Genomic DNA, 6,292 nt, shown 5'->3' with positions numbered 1-6,292 from the left:
CTGGGTTGGCTCTGAGCTCCCTCTTCACTTCACAAAATAGGGCTCTGAGCTCCCTCTTCACTTCACAAAATAGGGCGTGCACTAAAACGCACAGCGACCATTATTTGAATTTCGAAATTCCCAGTGGTTCCGACACTAATACACAAGTGATGTATACCGTTCTTCCTCAGAACCTCGCCGGCGATTGCTTCCCGCATTCCCTTCAAACTTACATTATTTTTTCACAAAGACAGCAGAATAACCTTATATTTGAATACCGAATAACACTAAGTAGCCCGTAAAGATGCGGAACAGGCTGCATTACTGGAGTTTAATTCGAGAAGCGAGATGCATTGATAAAGCAAAAGTGCTTGCCATGAATCCACAAAATGTATCCATGCCTCCCATCGTCCAATCTCCGTCTGTTTCAACTACCGGTTTATTCTTAGCCGGGGCCACGGATTAAAATGAAAGTGAACTTCTGAACCAACACCAGGTTTTGTCACAATGTCTGCTCTGCACTCACTGATACACCCGTTTTATAACGTTGTCGGCAACTAAACTAAACGAGCCCACAGACCGCGCACTCTGAACTGTTCGTTCGCCTTTACTCTTACCAGGAACACCAATAACGGCAACAATCATGTAAAACATCTTTGAAACACGGTTAAATGTTTCAAACATGCCGAGTGAGATTCAGCCTGTCTTCCAGATGCCCGCGATCTCACTGAAGAAACTCTGAGCTGATGAATCTCCACGGTCATTCATTTATACTCGCTCCAGCACGCTGAATATTCAATACTGCACAAGGCTGACGTGTCTTCCAACAGCTGGGGTAAAAAAAAAACTCGATGACATTGAAGTAAAATCCCAATTGGGATGAGGATTGATGCGAAATCACAAAATATCAAAGGCGAAGAAATGAAATGTAGTGAAGAGAATTAAAATAATAGAACTTCCAGGCTTACGAAGATACTGACCGCAAACAAACTGTTAATTATTAACAATTAACAATTGTTAACAATTTATCAGGCGCCTCATCTCTATGCAGACAAAAAAAAACAAAAACTGGAATTCTTAGAAGACAACTATTTCAGTACATCTGTCAACTCCCTCTGCGACGTGTTTGTCCATGGCCTTATCTTGTACTATAATGAGACCACTTTCCGTTTGTATAAGTTACACCTCATAATCTGTGTAAATAAGCTCTAATCTAATAGCATCAACACCGACTCCTCTATCTTCCGATATTTTACACTAATTCCTTTCCTCTTCTTCATATCTCCACTCTGGCCTCTTATCTCTTCTCCTGCCCTGCAAACCTCAATATCCTAGCAACTTCTACTTTCTTTTCCAGCCCTGCTGAAGGGCCATGATACAACACGTAGACTGTTTATTCATTGCCATAGATGTTGCCTGACCTACTGATGATCAGAAGTGAGTCTCCCCTCTTATCACAGAACAGTTCATTCAGCGTCATGTCGTCATCCATTCAACTGGTTAGTGGAAGGAGAGGAAGAGATTAAGAGAGTAAGAGTAAGAGAGGTAAGTTTCCACTCTTACCACCATTCAGGGCCCCAAACAGCCCTTTCAGGTGAGGCAACACTTCCCTTGTGAGTCTGTTGGGGTAATTCTATTGCATCCGGTGCTCCCGGTGCGTCCTCCTCTACATTGGCGGGACCCGACGCAGATTGGGGGACTGCTTCGTCGAGCACCTCCGCTTTGTCCGCCACAGCAGACAGGATCTCCTAGTTGCCACCCACAAAAACTGTAATGAGATGTCATTACGTTCATGTTTTAAATCCTTTCGACAAGAGACGATCATCCACACTCCGACCAGACTGACCGGCGGACGCTTCCTTGTATATTACAGTTGTTAACTCGGTGATAGAGACCGTGTTTAATAGGGATATGTCCCTCATTAACCCGAGGGATACAAATGGCATTAACATTTCCCCACTGTGCTGCATTTGGCTCTGTTTTGACCGGAATCACTTCCACGCTTCTTTCACGCAATAAATATTTGTTTTGTTTAGACCGCGTAACGTAAAGATAAACTTTATAACTTTGATAGCATGTTGCTTGAAGACTTCTGATATTTGATAACTGGAACTAGAATATAGACCGGTCCGGTGCTTAAGCGTCCAGTTGTCCAGTGACACTGTGAAAGACGGTAGAGACCAACCACAGGTGAGAGTGCAGTGTTTCCATCTGTCAGGACCCCGTCATGGGGTTCAACTTGTCGACTTCGCCACCTGAGTGCAGCTGTCATATCCACCCAGTGTCAACGGAATGTAATCCAGTTTGTCCGGAGCTGGGCAATTCCTTTGTTACTTTTCACAATTAATCCTGCAGCGCACATAGTTCCACTTTTGGACAGAATTATGAATCAGTTCCCACGCGTCGCGTGTGATCAGATTCTGGCATTTCATCAAGCCTCTGTTGAAGTGGGAGTTCTTCGCCACCTCTACGGAGATGCTGAGCGTCCGTTTGGGATTGTAAGTCCCTTCTCTCTGGATGGCGATCAGTCCACTGGGACCTCTGATCAGACCGACTCAGTGCTGCTGAAAAATGCAACTATTTCTGCTCTCCTGTCATATGCTTCTCGCTTCCTTATGCGTGTTGTGAGTAATATCCTTTCACGACAGGTCGTTTCGTAGGCCGCTGATAACTTGGTCTGGTTAAACCAATGGGTCAGATTGAAATGTGGAGATGAAAATGGAATTAATGGAACATGAGTGTGACGGTGTATTTGGTGCCAGTGCACCTCGATGGGATGAATGGTAGTGGTTACGACACACAGCTGCCGTCATCTCAGGCGTCGCTCTTGCTTTCACTGTTCCTCTTCACCATAAATGTAACTGCCTTATGATTCAGTCCCCTCCTTCAATAAGCATCTTACCTGACCTGAGGAGAACGGAAGAGACTGACGGAGACTGGCGACGAGCTGACCTAGAGCGAGAATTCTCTAATACACCGGTGAATTATTCTGAAGAGGGGAGAGCCACCCAGTGGTGACCGACGGACACGGCAATGGCCAAGATCTATCATGTCCTTGCTTTATATACGTCACGGAGATCGTCACTACGGAATCAGAATCTGGTTTATTATCACAGGCATGTGTGGTGAAATGTGTTACCCTAGCAGCAGTGGTTCAATGCAATACATAATATAGAAGAAAATTACATAAATAAGTAAACAAACAAGAATCAAATAAATACACACATGCATAAATATGGATATGCATAAATACATAATTACGGAAATACATATACAAATAAATACATGCATATTCAATAGATTAAAATAGTGTTGAATATCCTGGCCTGACCAACAAACCACAACAAATGTTTATTGTTGTTCCTTGTTCCAGAAACCGGGACGAGGGGGCGACTGTTTTGCAATATATTTTATCTCTTTCTTTTAAGCAGAATATGTTCTACTTAGGAGCAATGTGAGTGAAGGTGACCAGTGTTTGGGGCAACATTATAGACTATTATTGAGGATGAAGATTCGAGGAACTTCTAAGAACATGATAAAATGGTTTTAACCCATGTTTCGTTTCCAGTAACCTCGGGGGTTGGGACCACATTTTTTGCGTTCTATGTCAATGACTTCGATGAAGTTGTTGATGGTTTTATGGCACATTTAGGGGTGGGACGAAAAGTAATGAGGGTCATATCCCATTGAGGTCATGGGAAGGCTAAAGAAGTGCACACGGAATAGGGAATGGCAAAAAAAAAAAAAAATGACAGATGGAATACAATGCCGGAGGTACATAGGAATGCACTTTGGTTGAAGAAATAAACGAGTAGACTATTTTATTAAGTTGTATATGAAGCAGATGATGACTGGAATGAGTATATGACCTGTCGGGGATAGAAGATGAAAAAAGCCCCTGTCGGGTGAAGAAGGGCAGGTGAATGAATGAAGACTTTAATTCATTATTCACCAATGAGAGGGGATTATTGCGAGAAGAGCGTTACACGGGCCGACGTGCGACAACATATCGAGGTTAAGAGAGAGGCTGTACTAGAACTTTTGAAAAAAAATACAGTAGGTTAAATACGTCTTCTTATGTGGGTGGGGGGAACCCCTGCGTGACTGCGGGTATCGGTGAGTCCCACTTCAGTGACGGTAAAATTATTGGAGAACATTCGTAGATACATTTACGAGATTTTCCAGAAGCAGTAACTGATTTGGAAGAATCAGTGTGGCTTTGTGAGGGGCAGATCATCTCTCACGTGCTTGATTCAACTCTGTGAGGATGTGACGGTCATCCTTCTGTTAAACATGTTATCAACTTTCAGAACTTTAGAAAACTTGGTATCCTGGAAAAGTTGGCTTGCGGATTCCGGACTGACGCCCAGGAAGGCAGAAGGTAGTTGTGGGTGGAGCGTTTTCTATTTGGATGTTGGCGCCAGTGTTGTCGTGCAAAGAACTGATCTGAGACACCCGGATTTTTGTGCTTTAAAAGTGATGTGAAAAATGAAGTGGAACGGTGAGTTTTTGTATTTCCAATGATGTGGAAGTTGGTGGGATTATGGATAGTATAGAAGATAGTCAGAATTTACAGGAGGACAGTGACAGAACGCAAAGCAGCGCTGAGAAGTTACAGATGGAGTTCAACACGGAACGTTAGGGAGTGCTCACTTTTTGAAGATGAATTTGAAGGCAGAGGTGATACTTGCTCGAGTCAACCGAGGGCCGCACATTAGTACGAGTTTCACAATGGAAACAGAGTGGTGAGACTTTCTCCAATAAGCCGAGGGACGCTCATCGGTACGAGAACCACAATCAGCACGGAGCGGTGCACTGCAGGAGCAGAAGGAAGTGTGATTGACAGGTGAGCTTGAACACTTCCGCTGTTCTGCACATACTGATAGTGACGCTGGAAAGGCAATATACCTGACAGTAAATCAGGAGGAGAAAATACAACTTCGTGGCAAATGATACAACAGCCTGAGTACCTGCTGATTGATCATAGATTTTGCTTACTATATTTGTTCAAACAGAGAATGGATGGAGAATTATGGCAGGTCTGAGAATATCTTTAAAGTTAAACAAACTGCATCGCAGGTCACGGCTATGGGCGGACAAGTCCTTCACTGGCAGAGGTCAAGTTCCTGCCAAACGGCCCATGTGTGCGCTGGAAAACATTGTTCTTCAAACTTTGCTCAGCTCTCGCTAATTTCCGGAGGACACTCTCCCTTTTTGACTACAGGTCTCTGGAATATCGCTCTGGAGCTTTTAAAGCGTTTGAAGGAATATGTGCAGTGTATTTTATTGTAACACATGTCAGCTGTCATTGTGATTTCCATTACTCACACCGCCCGGAATGACAGGAACGAAGGAAGGAACAGAATGAACAAATATTTCCCTTTAATAAATAAATGTTCTCCGTTTCACCCGCCAGAACAAACTCTTTCCCTCAATTTCAGAAGCGACTGTGCTCCGTCAAATATTCCAAATAAATCGACTTCAAGCTGAATGCCTGATTTAAGAGCAACAATGACAAAATATATCTTCATTTAAATAGCTGAAGCCAGGTATCATGGAAAATAACATGGAAAAAAAGCACATCATATTCCGTTTAAAGGATTTACGTTGCAAAATCCCTGGAGAAGTCAAATTCAGGACACGGGGCTTGAGTGAGTACAAACAGCTTAACATAAGTGTTTGTGTAGTTGATTGTTACTAATGTCCCTGACGTGATAGCCACGCTAATTGCCTCAGTGGAATTGCTCTTTCCTCAATAACAGTCTGCTAAACCGATCCCCAGTCCATCTGAGCAGCTGAAACGTTCCGTACAACTGAACGCTGCATCCGACGGAATATGGGATATGCGGCGATTTACTACATCGCGGCCGTTTTCTTTCCCACACTTGTAGCGGTTGGTGTCCCCGGTAAGATGCCGGAGCTGGTTGCTTTACGTATGGTGCCGTCGTTACTCTGCTGTGGTATCCACACTGTTACTGAGCACAGATGCTACCATCGGCTGAAACGTGTTTTCAGCATGGAATATTTAGGCATCTAATAGCTTTATTTTAATTTTTCATATTTCGATCGCGGTGTTTTCTTCTTTTCTCTCAATTAAGCTGGTGTCGATATTGTCGCTGTTTCATAATTTGATCGAAGTGATTTTTCTTTTATCAATTTTGTTCGTGCTGATATGGACATTGTTTCATAATTTCACCTCGCCAGGCTTTCTGAAGTGATGTTGGTCTCTGCTTTTCTGTGTCCGAGTCTCTATCAGTGCAGACATTCCGACATTATAGCAACGTGGCAGCTTATTTAAATGACGGTCCAGTCT

Source organism: Hypanus sabinus, unplaced genomic scaffold (assembly GCF_030144855.1).
Source record: "Hypanus sabinus isolate sHypSab1 unplaced genomic scaffold, sHypSab1.hap1 scaffold_1338, whole genome shotgun sequence".
Taxonomy (NCBI): Eukaryota; Metazoa; Chordata; class Chondrichthyes; order Myliobatiformes; family Dasyatidae; genus Hypanus; species Hypanus sabinus.
The sequence above is the reverse complement of the archived record's forward strand: the minus strand, read 5'-3'. Positions refer to the sequence as shown.